Source organism: Rattus norvegicus, chromosome 12 (assembly GCF_021556685.1).
Source record: "Rattus norvegicus strain SHRSP/BbbUtx chromosome 12, alternate assembly SHRSP_T2T, whole genome shotgun sequence".
NCBI lineage: Eukaryota > Metazoa > Chordata > Mammalia > Rodentia > Muridae > Rattus > Rattus norvegicus.
The window spans coordinates 27,253,463-27,269,205 of NC_141545.1; the positions used below are offsets into that span (position 1 = coordinate 27,253,463).

The 15,743-nt window shown below is 45.0% G+C and overlaps 1 protein-coding gene across 30 annotated transcripts in view; it reads left to right on the plus strand.

Annotated features, from left to right (window-relative positions):
* Positions 1 to 15,743, plus strand: part of Cux1 (cut-like homeobox 1) — a 318,820-nt gene that overhangs the window by 142,559 nt on the left and 160,518 nt on the right.

Here is a 15,743-nt window from a genome sequence, read left to right on the forward strand (position 1 = left end):
CCCAAGATGGCCAGAGATTAGTCCAATGATGACCCTGACCTCTTGTATCCCTACTTCCACCTCTTGAGTGTTGGGATTACCGTCCTGTAAGCCGACATCCCAGTTTATGCATTTCCTGAGATGAAACCTAGAGCCTCCTGTATATCAGGCAAGCACTCTACCAACTGAGCTACACTGCAGTGTGCCTAGCCCTGAGTCACGTGTGCATAATGTTAGCTGCTCTGATTACAAGACAGAAATGCCCGCATCATAACCAGGGACAGTGTCCTCCAGCACTGTAGCACAGACGGCCTCAGACTCATGATCCACTTGCCTCGGCCTCCCGAGTGCCGGGATGACAGGTGTGCACCACTATGTTAACCAAGCTTAGTTCGTGTTTCCTTGAGTCTCAGAGAGTCCTGGGTGGACTTAGATAGCTGCACCTGAGAGTAAACGTCTGGATGCCCGGGGCACAGACTTCTGGATAGCCACTGTCTATAGCTGCTTTTTTTTTATAGGTCTTTGTATCTTTTAAAGGTTGTAGCTAAGAATTCTCTATTTTCTATATGGGAGAAGCCTTCTCTGGTTGAACTCCCAGGAGGCACAGCTGAGGTCATGAAGAGTCAGCTGCTGGTCACCCCAAGGGTAGGTGGTGTCCATTCTCCCATCCGCTGGAAAGTGGAGACAGACCTAGAGGCGTATTTCTTTGCTTGTCTGTAAGTTTGACTGCATAGAAGTTTATTGATTGAATACATGAATGGAACATTTTTCTTAGCTAATAATTTTTTTCTGGGTTGGTTGATTAGTTTGGGAGGGAATGTTCTGTTGTTTAGATTGATTGGTTGGGCTTCTGTTTTGTTGCTCAGACATGGTCTCAAGTTTGGCTTTGTTTGAACTCTTGAATTCTCTTGAATTCCTCCTGCCTCTACCTCCCCAGTGCTGGGATTATAGGTGTTTGCCATGTGGTAGGTTTATGTACTGCTACGGCTGAACACAGGGCGAGCTAGGAAAACACTCTGCCAACTTAGCTTCGCCTCCAGCCCTTTCCCAGATAATTCTGCCAGCTTGTCGGAACTTTACAGGGAATATGTCAGAAACAATTCCCACCTACCACGGTACAAAATGCAGGGTGGGGGAAGCACTACTCAGATGAAATTGGTTTGGAATCTTTATTGCCCTGTGCTGTTCTCTTTGGATGTTGCTGGAATGTAAAGTTAGCCCTGTACTTTGACCTATTCAAACACTTAGCCATGCAAACATTTTTCTAGCCCAGGGTGATGGTTTCAGGTCCTTGGTTGATTGGGGCTATAGTCTTCATATGGCAGAGTTATAGATGGAGAAGTTCTCAAGAGAAATAATAGGTATGGAGTTGCTGAAGCTCCATTCAATGGTTGGAGATAAATGAATCTATACTAACCGTATATGGTAATAACAGAAAAGTCTGGGCAGCTGCTTTTGACATCTGTGAACTTCCGTGTGACTCATCCAGCCAGTAAAGCGGCTCTGGACAGCAGCCTTCCACTGAGTGACTGCACAGACGCCAGGCTGATATTCAAGAGTGAATCTCAAGGCTGGCTGAAGTCTACTCAGGCTTAAGAGGCACGAAAAAGGTAGCAAGAGGAATTCCTAAAGTACCTAATTGTTTTTTTGGTTTTGTTTGTTTGTTTGTTTTTCCCTCCCTTTTGAGCCAGTTTCTCTAGGTAGCTCAGGCTTGCGTAGATGATCCTCCCAAGTTTCTGGGTTTATAACATGCATCACCACACCCTGAGTTCAAAAGTATTTAAAGTCATTTTCTCTGCTAAGTGTTACATTTTTTCTTAATGCTTTAAAAATGGCTCTTTAAGTAGTTGACACCCCCATGCCTTCAAATTCTCCATACATACATAATTGGACATGGATTGAAAATATTGAGGCTAAAAGTCTCAACTGTATTGAATGTGCAGATTTCTGCTGTGATTAGTTTATTCCCTAAATGATGCAGTATGGCAGCTGTACACATAGCACTGTTACTATGGCAAATATTGCAAGGCATCTAGAGATGATTCAGGGCTGAGGTTGGTATACACTACAGATAGAACAATGGCCTCCACTCTCAGTGAGAGCCAGCCGGGGACATGGTGGTAGAGACCTTGTCTAGCACAGGTGAGTCCCTGAGTTTCATCCCCAGATCCCTGACTATAAACAGATTAAAATTCACAGTGTGCACTGTGTGGATGTGTACAAGCCGGTTCTGTGTAAGTACTGCCCCATTTGTGTAAGGAACTTCGGTGTCCATGGTATATCAGATGCATGAAGGGCTGAAGCCAGTCCCCAATGGATAATGAGAGGCAACTACTCTGAGCACTTGAGACTAGTGCATAGGGAGCCAGTGACTCAGATAGCTTGGGGAGATTGAGCATTGGAATGTCCTAGAGTGTGCCTTTTCTCTCCACCCTCCCTCAGCTCCATAGTTGAGTTTGTTGTCAGCAGCACTCACACTGGTCACTCAGGGTGAGGATCAGGGTCAGGATGCTTCATTTTGCCCTGAAGACTTTGCTTCACCTCCCCTGCTCCGTGCAGGCCTCCTTTGAGACACTTGAGAACATCTTCACATAGTTTTAAAGGATTTTAAACTTTGCTTCCAAAGATTTCCTTTCGTTCCTTCGTTGTCTGCTTCATCAGACATTTTGTAGGCCATCCATATGGCATAAAGAATTCCATCTAGAAATTAAGAAATTATAGTCTGCGTTTCCTGTGCCAGTAGCTCGCTCTGTCTTATTTTCCATAAGAAATGAGACTAGGAGGAGAAGGGGGAGAGCCATGTGCAAACAGACCTCGTTTAGATTCCCCTCTGTGGACTTGCTGGTTGCTCATGGGCCACTAGGCACCTGGTTAGGATCCAGCCTCCTTTTGATCGTGTGCAGTAAGCATTGTGTCTGCAAGTAGCCTTGCTCATCTTTTATTATTAATTACTCCTGAGCAGCTCTGTGAAGCTACTAAATATTAATAAACTGTATGTGTTCGTGATTGAGACAAAGGAACACCTTCCCCGTGCCTCTTCCTTTTAGAAAGCAAGGACCCATGTGAACGGTGGGAAAAATTGAGGTCAGACTTTCAGATGAGGAAGCAATTGAAATGGAGACCAGATCTGGACAGAACATGTTTAAGCTCTGACTTTAAGTTATATAAACATTTGTTTGTTTGTTTTGTGATTGTTAAGGATTGAACCCAAAGCTCTGGCAATACTACAAAGCAGTTCTTTGGCTGAGGCTGGTCCTTAGCACTTCACTGTGGGGATTCTAGGCAAGCATTCTGAGCTATGCCTCAGTCTGCCTTTAGGACACACACACACACACACACACACACACACACACACACACACACACGTCCTGTCCGTATTTTAAGATTTGTCAGCTGAGTATTGATACCCTGTGTCTGTTCACATCGGCACTGTTGGGGCTGCCCTCGCTCCTGAGACACTGGTTTGTGGTGTTCTAGTTCTTTCCCACTGTCTCCTGAGACTTTTTCCTCTGATGGGTTGCTCATTGTAGAAATTTACATACAGCCTGAAGAAGAGAGAGTTAAATCAGCCATATCCTAAAAAGGAATATTAGCATGTGGTCTCAGGCCTGTATAACCTTCTGATATTGGGACATACTAATCTACAGAGGTCACCAGGAAAGTGAGACTCGAAATAACAACTCCCAATGTTTTAAGTATGGCTCTGCACTGCCCTCACAGCCTGTTGAGCATGATTTCTTATCTTCACTGTCTTAGTATTTGTGATTATTACCTATTTTAAAACAATTAGTGGGCTGAAGAGGTGGCTCAACTGTTAAGAACACTTGGTGCTCCTCTGTAAATTGAATTTTGTTTCCAGCACCCATATCAGATGACCCACAGTGCAGTGGGAATCCAACATTTTTTCTGCCTTAGGGCACCTGCACACACGTGGACAAACGCACCTTCGGTAATTTGAATAAGCGCGGTCCACAGAGGGTCATATGTTTGAATTGTTGGTCCCCAGTTACTGGAACTGTTGGGCAAGGATGAGGGAGGTGGCATAGTTGGAGGACATGTCACTGGGAGCAGACTTTAGGACTTCAAAAGATTCCTGCCATTCCCAGCGTGCTCTCTGTCTCCTGCTTGTAGTTCTGAGCTGTGAGCTTCCAGCCACCATGCCTTCACTCCACCGTAATGGTCACCATAATGGTCACCATAATGGTCTCTAACCTTCTTGAACCCTAAACCAGTTACTCTTTTGTAGGTTGCATTAGTAATGGTGTTTTATCACAGGAATAGAAAAGAAACCAATACAGCACAGGAATGTAAATAAAAATTAAAATAAATACTTAGGATTATGTTGTATAGGAGGCTCGGGGGCTTAGTAGGCTTTTTATTTGTCACTATAGTCCTCGCATAGCCCAGGCTTTTCTGAAACTAAGTTATATTAACTACAGCTGTCTTCCTGCTTCTACCTTCTGAATGCTGGGATTAAAGCTATGTAGAACTGCTGCTGGCTAGATATAGCTGGCTTTGTTCAGAAGTGTGTTGCAGTCCCCAGCAGATGTCTGTTGAAGGGATAGAACTTAGTGTAAGGCCTGTATCCCAGTGGCTTTTTGCCCACCATGTACAAAGCTTGTGTTGTGTCCTTAGCACCATGTAAACCAAGTGTGGTGGCACATGCCAAACCCCAGAGCTCAGGAGATGAAGAGAATGGCTGGAAACACAAAGTCATCCTTTGCCTACATCGTGAGTTTTGAATCCAGCTGGGCTCCCAGAGAACCTGTCTTAAAAATAAAAAGAAATATAAGACACCCACTTGATTTAACAGTATTTGCTGTTAGTTGAAAAAATTATTTCATCAATTTCCAAATATCCCACTGTATTGCAAAGCTAGCATGGTCTTCAGTAAGTAATTCCACTGTAGAATCTAAACTGTTTCTAGTTTTCCCCTGCCCTAACTTTGCTTAATGATTGTTGAGCATAACTTATTCTTACATCTCTGCTTAGTCTTAGGAAGAGATTCCTAGAACCAAAAATGTAAGCCAGGGGTTAATCTGCATTCTAACTTTTAAATCCCCATTTCTTTGGATGTTAGCAGGGCTAGGGGTCCTAAATAAATTATACAGGGGCATGTCTGATGAGAGGAGGAGTCATACTTTCTGGTTGGTTCCTCAAACAACCCTGGTTGGGTTTGTTATTGTTGTTGTTATTTTGGTTTTTTGTTTTGTTTCTTTTTTTAAGGCACCTTTAGAGCCTGTCCCTTTGCATAGTATATGGGTCTGTTTTACTAGTCAGTCTGGGAATAGCATCTTTGCTCATTCACCCAGCATATTCCTTGAACTAAATCATCAAAGAGCCCCAAAGTCTGCCAGCACCTTAACCTGGGTCTTTGTTCTTACTAAGAGGTGAGGCACTTGGGGAGAAGGGACCAGGACTCTCAGTCAGTGCTCATAGTGAACACTCAAATGATCTCTGAAGAAAATATATGGAACATGTGGAGGCTGTCTTTGGTAAACTCACAGCAGTGTTGTCATAATTCTGGAATACAAGTAGAAGTTTAGATATGACCAGCTAGTTGGAAAGTGGCCCAGAAGTCCGGAGAAGTAGTTCTATTGGTAGTGCTTCCTGTGCAAATACAAGGCCAATAAGAGACTGTCTCAAAAATCAAGGTAAATGGCACCTAATAATGGCCCCTGACCTCACACACATCCACTGTGCACCTATACATACAAACACACAGTACATGCACACAGTAACAGAAGAAAGAACGAGAAAGCTGAAGAATATAAAGTCAGACTGAGGTGTGAATGAAACTCATCTGGACCATTGGTCACAAGAATCTGAGGTTGCTTTCTCTTCCTTCCCACCCTGACCCTCCAGCCATTCATTCTCAGAAGGCATAGCCATTTCTTAGCATTTTGTTTTCTTTAAATTGAAAAAAATAGGGGATAGGATTTAGCTCAGTTAGAGTGCTTGCCTAACATGCACAACGCTCAGAGTTCCATAATCGTGCATGGCGGTGCACACCTGCAGTTGGGATGGGAGACAGCAGCATCAGGAGGTCCAAGTGATCTTCAGTGATCTTAAATAAATAGTGTGCTTGAGTCTTGCACGAGCCTTATCAAGATAGTGTCTTTAAAAAGAGGGAGAGAGGGAGTGAGGGAAGGAGGGAGAGGACGTTCCATCGGTGTTGACCATGCTAGAGATGAATATAAACGTTTGTAACAGCATTGGAATAGGGATATTAGAATTTCTAGGAAACTCTGCTTTGCAGAAAATGTGCAGAAATGGCAAAGTAGCAGGTAGTTTCAACCTACTGGGCCTACTGTAAGGTCTGGAACCCAGAATTCTCCAGACACTACCTAACCCAGTGGTTCTCAACCTTCCTAATGCTGTCACCCTTTGATACAGTTCCTCAAGGTATGGTGACCCCCAACCATAACATTATTTTTGCTGCTACTTCATAACTAATTTTGCTACTGTTATGAATTGTAATGTAAATATTTCTGGAGATAGAGGTTTGGCCAAAGTGTCACAACCCACAAAGTTGAGAACCGCTGACCTCAGCACACCTTTGCTGCCCAATGTTTGGGTTCTGCAATCGGCCAAGCAGCTGCCATGCACCCAGCAGTCATTCTGTTGCAGTGTGACCCATGCCCACTGGGAAGCAGCCCCTTCTTGATCTGTTTCCCTCAGACCTGGCTTGTGAATTGGACACAAATGACCTTTGTCAGGCAGGGAGTGTGGCAGAGCTGCTGTTGCTCGGGAACTTGGTGTCACTGTCCTTTTTGTCCCTCGCTGACTTTAGCCACTTACCCACTGGAGCCCACACCTCCAGTCACTGTGTGGCTCTCGGAAGCTGGCCCTCCTCTCACCCAGTGTCGTTGGGGCAGTGCTGCGGCACCTCAGTCACATTGGAGACGTTCTACCAGGACACAGGATGCTTTAAATGGAGCAAAGAAATGGAAATGGAAAGAAATTATAGCATGAGTGAGTTTCTCCTTTTCAAGATAATCTTATTTAATAACCAAAACCTCCAAAGATGTACATTTTATCCCCAGACAAAGGCAATGTGGCAGGGTCTGCATCATGGTAATTACATGTTTGGGTTTTCTTTCCTTCTTTAAAGTAGGTTTCTTTTATTTCAGTTTAGGAAAAAGACTATTCATCTATTCCATCGCTGGGTGGCCCATCCACTATGAAAATAGGTCAAGAACCGTAATCTAACTCGACTGCTGATAAATAATTAAAGCTAATGGAATTTTTGCAAATCTGTGAACTAAATTCTCTGAGACGCTGCCAGGCCATACTGGATGCTGTTGTATAGAGATTTTTTTTTTTTTATTTAACACCCCAGTTTAAATGCATTTAAAACCACTCCTCCATCTCCCAGAGACTGGAGAGGGCATGTGTTCATCTATAAAAGCAGCCAAAAGCTTGAAACCCGTCAATAGCCACGCCATTCACCTTCAGATGATGAGATGAGAGGTGAAAGGTCCTGCATCCTGGAACAAAGGGAAACTTCCCTTCCCACCAACCTCTCTTTAACTTGAACTCCGCAATCGAAGTACCAAGAACCTCACACCTGGAGGCTGAGGCGATGGCTCAGTTGGTAAAGTGCTTCATGCAAGCATGAGGACCTGAGTTGTGTCTCTGGAATCCATGGTAAAAAGTTGGCTGTGACGGCTCATGCCTGCAGCCCCTGAGCTCAGTGGACATGGCTGGGAGGACTCCCGGAGCTCACAGCCTGAGTCAGCAGCAGGCCCTGTCTCAAAGGATCCTGGGAGAGAGCCTGGGGAAGACACAGGCTTCACACCTGGTCTGGGTTCTTTGCTGTTAGTGAAGGGGAATCACAGGTGCCATACATGACACCAGGAACCAGAGCCTGGGGCTGATTTCCCTTCACAGCAAACTGTGATGCTCTGCATCTTCATGAATTGGGCAGATATTCCTGAAGGCTGTTGTGAGTACTGATGGCTTACACCTCAAGAAAGCAGCTGATTTATTAGTGTTTAGCGGTTCAGACCTGTAACCTCAGCACTCAGAAACAGGAGGATCATAAGTTGGAGGCCAGTATGAGCTACACAAGACCCCTACACACACTCACAAGGAGGAGAAGGAGGAGGAGACCTAGGAAGGAGAACATAGGGAGTGGACAGTTTCGTCGTTAACTTTTTAGGAAGGGAGAATGATTTGCTGTTACTTTCCCTATACTTTTGTTAGAGGGTCATACTAACTTTGTACTCTGCTTTCTTGGGTTTATAAATACTAAATGCAGATTTCTGAAATGAAACTGTACAAGGAAATGTCTACATTTTAAAAAAAAAATTAGTTGCCCCTACCTAGCATCGAAGTCTTCTAGAATCTGGGTTTTTGTGTTCCTCCTCCTCCTCTTCATCTTCTTCCTCCTCCTCTCCCTCCTTTTCCTCCTCCTCCTCCTCCTCCTCCTCCTCCTCATCCTTCTCCTCTTCCTCCTCCTCTTTCTCCTCCTCCTCCTCTTCTTCCCCTTCCTTTATTTCTCCTCCTTCCTCTTCCCCTTCCTCCTCCTCCTTCCTCTTCTTCCCTTTCCTCTATTTCCTCCTCCTCCTCTTCCTCTTCCTCCTCCTCTTCATCTTCCTCCTCCTCTTCCTCCTTTTCCTCCTCTTCCTCCTCCTCCTCTTCCTCCTCTTTCTTCTTTTTTGTAATGACAGAGTTTTGTGTATCCCATGCTGGTCTGGTGCTCACTATGAGCTGTTGATCTTCCTGCCTCCACCTAGGTTCACCTCATGGAGGGAACCCCTCCAAGTGCTGGGTTTATAGGCAGGCGCCATCACGCCTGGCTTATGTGGCCTGGGGACAGCATGTGCCTTAGACAGGTACTCTTTCAACTGAGCTCCATCCCTAGCTGTGCTTTCTGTATTTTAAAAGAGCTGTAGGATTGATTGATCCACTGTCCACTGGGGCAGATACTAGAACCCTACTCCTTCCTTCTTTTCTAGAAAGTTCCTTCTCGGCAACCCCTGTGCAGTTTGACTCAGAAGTCAGATGGCACTGGAGACAGCAACAGGGTCTTAGAACAGCTGCCAGGCATGTGCTACTCAGAATAGAGGAACAGAGCCTGGAGACCATGTGTCAGGCACTGGAAGGAGGCCTGATCTGTAAGGGTCCAGGAGAGCTTAGACCTACACCCTTGGCCACTTTTCAGAGGACAGGAGAACCCAGTGGTAGAAGATGCTTCAGCTGTTTCTCTCTCCTCTCTCAGCTTCTCAGTGTTCTCTTGAGAAGCTGGGGTTCTGGGGAGCAGAGACTCCTAGTAAACTGACTGCGAATTCCCTTCCCCCTCTCCTTTTCCCATCCCTTTTTTCGTTCCCCACCCCACCCCCTTTTTTAAAAGACAAAGTCTCCTGTAGCTCAGGCTGGGCTTAGATATTTCAGTATTATAGATGGCCTCAATCTGGTCCTCCTGACTCCACATCCTGAGTGCTGGATTGCATATCTGCACCACACCTGAACTATGGTGCTGGAAAGCAAACCCAGAGCTTTGCACTTGTTAGGCAAGCATTGTATCAAATAAGCTGCATCCCCAAGCACTATGTCTGTCTGTCTATCTGTCTGTCTTTCTTTCCTTCTTTCTTTTCTTTTTTTCTTTGAGGCTGACCTCAAACTTTCGACTACCAACCCTCAGCTTCCCTAGTCCTTGGATTACAGGTTTGTAATGTAATGTAAGCCATTGTAGTGTAAACAAACGACCATGCCTGGTTTAAGTGAATTGTTCACCAAGTATTGGTGAGCAACTCTTCAACTGCCACTCTTTACCAGAGAGCTTTCTAGCAAACCTCAGCACTTCCCTAGCTCGGTGGAAAGCCCTCACACCGATATGAGTCCCCATAGGTAGGCAGGACAAGCAGGACGGTGATCCTGGTGTAGGACGGCATAACTACCTCTGACATTCTAGGAGAACTCGACAACTTGCAGTTTCCACGGACGAGTTCAAAGGCTATGGCTTCAAAGGGCATCCCTGACCACCCTCCTCTCTCTCTCAGTCAGTTCAGTGATTGTGCAGGAGAAGGTGTAACACTTAAGTCTTGGAGAGACACATGTTGACTTATTTCAAATATTCAAAAGACCCGGTGAATGTACTGCCCCCTTGAGACTCATCACAGCAGTTATGACAGTCACCCACCTCTCCTCTCCTCTGGTCTCATCCCTCATTGCTCCCCATAAATCAGCTTAAAGGAAAGTCATATATATATTTCATCCACAAATACCATAGTATGTATCTTGAAAGACCCCTTTTATAAGATACCACATGGTTCCTAAGATAGGAGCTCCTGTGTAGTTTTTTCTTTTTCTTTTTTTTTTAAAGCAACAACTTGGGGCCTATTATTCTCACTCTATTTTATTTTCAAGTGACTACTGTTTTGTTAGCTGTAATACTTATGTTTTCAAATGTGTTTTGTCCACTTCAGATGCGGGGTGAATATGATAATGAACAATCAGATATAAAAGTGCTTGTTTCTCTCCCTGCAGTTTAGAGTAGCAGTGTGTCTTGCATTTGATGGTGTCAGTTTTAACACATATTTGATATAAAAATGTACTTTGGGGGTGAAAAGTTGCCTTAGCATTTAAAAGCAATGGCTGCTCTTCCACAGACCTGGCTTCAAGTCCCGGCACCCACATGGCAGCTAACAACTGTATTTAACTTCAGTTTTAGGGGATTTGATGCCCTCTTCTGGCCTCCTGAGGTACCAAGGACAGGTGGTGCAAAGATAATGTGCAATCAAAGCATCCACATCCTGGCTGTCAGGAATTCACTCTGTAGACCAGGCTGGCCTTGAACTCACTCACAGAGATCTGCCTGCCTCTGCCTCCCAAGCGTTGGAACTAAAGGTGCGCTACCACTGCTCAGCCTATAAAAATGAGTTTTCAAAATTGCTTTGGACACACTCAAGACATTTTCAGATTGTTGTTTTTTAAATTTACATATGGGAGCTGTAGTGTACCTGTGTCTGTGTTTCTGTGTGTGTGCAAAGATCAGAGAACTGGTAGGAGTTCATTTTTTACTGCCATACTACAAGCTCTGAAGTTGAACTTAGGACCTCAGACTTGACAGCAGGCTTCTTTACCTGCCATCTCCTGACTCTCGAAGACACTTTCCAGTCAGAATTTCCTTTGTGGGGTGTGTGTATGCGTGTGTTTGGAGTTACCATTCATGTGCATATGAAGGTCAGTGGGCAGCCACGGGAGCTATCTACCTTGTTTTTGATATAAGGCGTCATACTGGGCCAGAGATCTCCAAATAGGGTAGGCCGGCTAGACTCTGCCCATTTGTGCCTCCCCAGTGTTGGTACTACAGATCCATACCACCATGCTGACTAAGAATTTTCTTGCTTTGAGGTTTAGATAATGAATACTTCATATAGGGAATATGTGTCTCTATGTGACATGTCACCTCCCAATCTGAACATTTCTGAGGGTCCTTTGTATAAATAAATCAGTCTACCATTTTCACTCACGGTAAGCTCCACCCCAGCTTTTCACAACCAAGACACAGGAAGAAAAGGTGAACTGAAATTAAGACAAAGAAAGCGGCGAGCCCCATCCTGCGCAAGGCAAATCCAGATCCAGAGATGGCACCTAAGCATGACGCATGATGGGTGGGAGCAGAGAGATGCGTACAAGGCTCTTCTTTTTAAGTCAGAGGGACTGACTGTAGCACCTTTTTTTTTTTTTGAAGATTTATTTATGTTATTAATGTATGTGTTTTATGTGCATGTATGTATGTATGTATGTATGTATGTATGTATGTATGTGCGTGACTGATACCCACAGAAATCAGAAGAGGGCTTCAGATTCCCTGGGACTAGAGTTACAAATGGTTTAAGCCATCGTATGGGTGCTGGGAATTGAACCTAGATCATCTGTAAGGGCAACGTGTCCTCTTCACTGATGAGCCAGCCCTCCAGCCCAGAATAATGAAAATCGTCTCTACGTAGAAGTGGCTCTGGCAATATCACCTTTTTGTTGCATACTCAGAAGAGAGGGACAAACCAAACATCTTGGCCTTTTCCAGCAGACATTTGATAGTAATCACCGCAAGGCATCACTTCCTCCTAATTTAAAGTGTATTTACTGTGTGCGTGCCATTTGTTTGGTTGTAGGAGGGCATGGGTGTAGAGATCAGAGGTCAACCTCATGGCATTTCTTGGGACGTTTCCACCTTGCTTTTTCAGACAAAGTCTCTAACTAGCATGTGGGGCTCACTGATTCAGCTTGACTGGTAGCCCAATGTGCCCCGTGCCCCCTTTATACCAAGGTGCTAGAGATCAAATTCAGGTCCTCATGGTGGCACAGCAAGCCACAAACAGACTGAACCATCTCCCCACCCGTAAGGACCTCACTTTCTGTGATTAAGATACGTTTTGCTTCTTGTTCAGTGATTGGTACAAGATGGAACAAAATTGATACCAGGGAAACCCCATGACTCAATTAAGCGTTCAACTCTATTGTTAGGACTTTTAAAGCATGTGTCAGCTACCAGGTTATAACTCTTTCTAGTGTGGTTTCAATCAACTCAAACCCCTCCTCTCTTCAGTTGGCAGTTGTCACGAAGGGTGTGCATCGACGGTGACCCAGGACCAGAAGCGGTAGAGACTGTGGTTTCAGTGGCTGTCTAGAATGCAAAGGGCACCGTGCTCTGAAACGAGGATAGATCATTTCCTGTCCATGCTAACTGATAGCGACAGAGTCCCGTGGGCCAGAACTGAGCAGCTTTGAATCTCTCTCCTCAGTTTAGTAACAAACCAGATAATATTTGCAGGCGGCAGATTGAGATAAGGCATTTCTCAAACTGCCAAGAAATAAAATTAGAATGAGTCTTTTAGCTGGTGGCTTGAAGTGCATCTGTGTTGGTATGTGTGTGCTGTGTGAATATGTAGTCGGTTCTTTTTCTTGTCAGCCTTGGGGAGTAGAGTGTGCATGGGGGAGTAGAGTGCACATGCACTTGTGTGCAGACAGATGCACATCTGGCTTTAATATCAAAAAGGTTGCTTCAGGGATTGGGGTTGTGGCCCAGTTGGCAAAGCCTGGATTCCATCCCCCAGATCACATCAGCTGGGCATGGTTTGTAATCTCAGCATTCAGGAGGCAGAGGGAGGGAGTTCAAGGTCATCCTCAGTTACATTGAGTTCAAGACCAGTGAGATCCTGTCTCAAACAGACAAGCCAAAAGGAAATAATTAAAAAGGGGTTGTGACACGCCTGCCGTGAGAGGCAGCTCTTGGGCCTTCCTGGAATCTTGTTATAGGCTGCAGAGAGAATTCTGTCACCTTTTTGCTTCGGACAGTTGGTTTTCTCATGAAGCCAACCTTGTACCAAGAGAGAAGGTTAGGGAGCCCAGGGGCTACGTTGGCTTGAGTTCACACTGAACCATGAAACTCTCCCCTCTTCCTTTTCTCTGTTGAGGTCACCGATTCTGGGCTCTTCCCTTCTGTCATTCTGTAACCTCACCCGGCTTCTCTCTTAGCCCTCAGAGTGGGGCTGTATAAGAGAGGAAGTGACTGGTATAGCTCAGATTGGCCTTAAGCTTGTGATCCTCCTGAATCAGCCTCCCTTATGCTGGGTTTATAAGGACGAGCCACCATACCTACCTTTTGTAAGCCACCTGGGTGTCATACACGTGTCCATCAGTACATGTTGTGGCTACTGCAAGTGCCATTTCCACATGTATGGTGATTTGAGCCTTTATAGTTATGTCTACATATTTGCACCTGCATGTGTTTATGTGCGTCATGTGCATGCAGGTGCCCTTGAGGTCAGAAGAGGACAGTGTGTGTGTGTGTGTGTGTGTGTGTGTGTGTGTGTGTGTGTGTGTGTGAGAGAGAGAGAGAGAGAGAGAGAGACAGACAGACAGACAGACAGACAGACAGAGACAGACAGACAGACAGAGAGACAGAGACAGGGGACTGAGTTCAGATCCTAATTTGTCAAGTTCCATGATTTTAGCTTAATTTCCTTCTCTTTCTAAGCTGTGGACATCCTTCTGTTCAGTATTCTAGTCTGTGGTATTGATAGGGTCAGTGGGCAAAGGATAGAACTGCTGGTGTCTAGCACAGATTGGACATTCAGCCACCACTTGTGGGCCTGGTCCTGTTCCTCCCAATCCTCCCCTGGTGCTTTAACTAAACATTCTACACATTTACGGTGGCAGCTTCCAAACCTATACCCCAGCTGCTCTCTGTTCCCCAGAGAATCCCTGCTGCTAAATCCAGTCTTTCCTTGGTCCTTAGGTTTGCAGCTTTCTGTAGAAGCAGCACCCTTCTCTCGGGAACTCCCTTTGTTTAGCTCAGTATCCTCCTGGCTCTCTCAGTGTTCTTCAGAGACTCTTCAACCTCTCCCGCTGACCCTCAGGGTAGAGACTTGCCGTCCCTGACCCTCCCTCACAAGAGCATACTAATGTTAAATGCATCTCGACCTGAGCTGCCCGCGATGGTCAACCACCTGTGGCAGACTCCATGCCTCCAGGCCTGACGTTTCCTCCCAAATGTACCGCGTGGCGAATACCCAGTATACTAAGACTTAATAGTAAAGTGTTTGTAAAATATAACACACACACAGAATTTTTGTCCATAAATGCTCCTTTTATTCCTTGAACTTCTTTTTTCCCCAGGGGCTGGAATTACAAGTGTGCAGTTCCAAGAGCTCGAATACCCTCAAATGCTCTTTCTGGCCTCATGGGCATCTGCATGCACATGATGCACACAAACACATGCAGGTGCAAATATGTGCACATAGATAATAAGTTAATAAATTGACCTTTATATGTCTGCATACATATATACATACATACATACATACACACCCACATATGTGTACACACACACACACACACACACACACACACACACACACACACGACTGTATAATTCCAGCACTTGGGAAGTAGAGATTTAAGATTATCCTAAGCTACATAGTATGTTTCTGGCCAGCCTGAGTTACACAAGACCTTGTTTCAAAAATCAGATGGAACCCAAGAAACACAAATCTTTCTCCTGTTGTCCTTTGTTTTATCTTTGCCCTTCACTGTTAGATCTTTACCCAGTCTTTCTGGAATGGGTGGTGGTGGATGAACTGAATAGTATTTTATTCCCTGTTGCTTCTATCAGCTGAAAACAACAGGAATACATCATCTGACACTGCTGGGGGGTGGGATCCAGAACAAGATTTACGAGATGGATATGGAGTTGCCAGCAAAAGCTGCATTCCTTCCAAAAGCTTAGGAAGGTCTGGTTCCAGCCTGTGCCAGCTCTGCCAGGCTCTGCTTGTCCTATGGCCAGGATCCTTCATCTTCCCAATCTCTGCTTCTGTATTTGAGTCCTTTCTAATTCTCTCTTATATGGACTCCTGTGTTTCTGCTTGGACAGTCTGATGTCATTAGCCTTACCTACATGGCCCAGGATCCTCTCCCTGACCCACAATTGTTAGTATAATCACAGCTGCAATGTCCTTTTACTGTGTCAACTCATGTATTCACAGGTCTCAGGACATCCTTGGAGGCTAATAGCTTCTACAGGTTGCAATGTTTGTGGGAGGGTAAAAAGTCCATGAATGCATCTCATTGCTTTTTATCATTGAACTTAGTGTAGAAATGTAGTGAATCATCCAGTGGAGGAGCAAAAACTATTGGCTTCTCCAAAGGAGGTGACACACCTATGAATGACAGCCCTTAGGAAACTGGGTAAGGGAGTGGGTAAAGTGTCTTGACATATGAACACGAGGACCTGAGTTCAATCCCCTACTCCC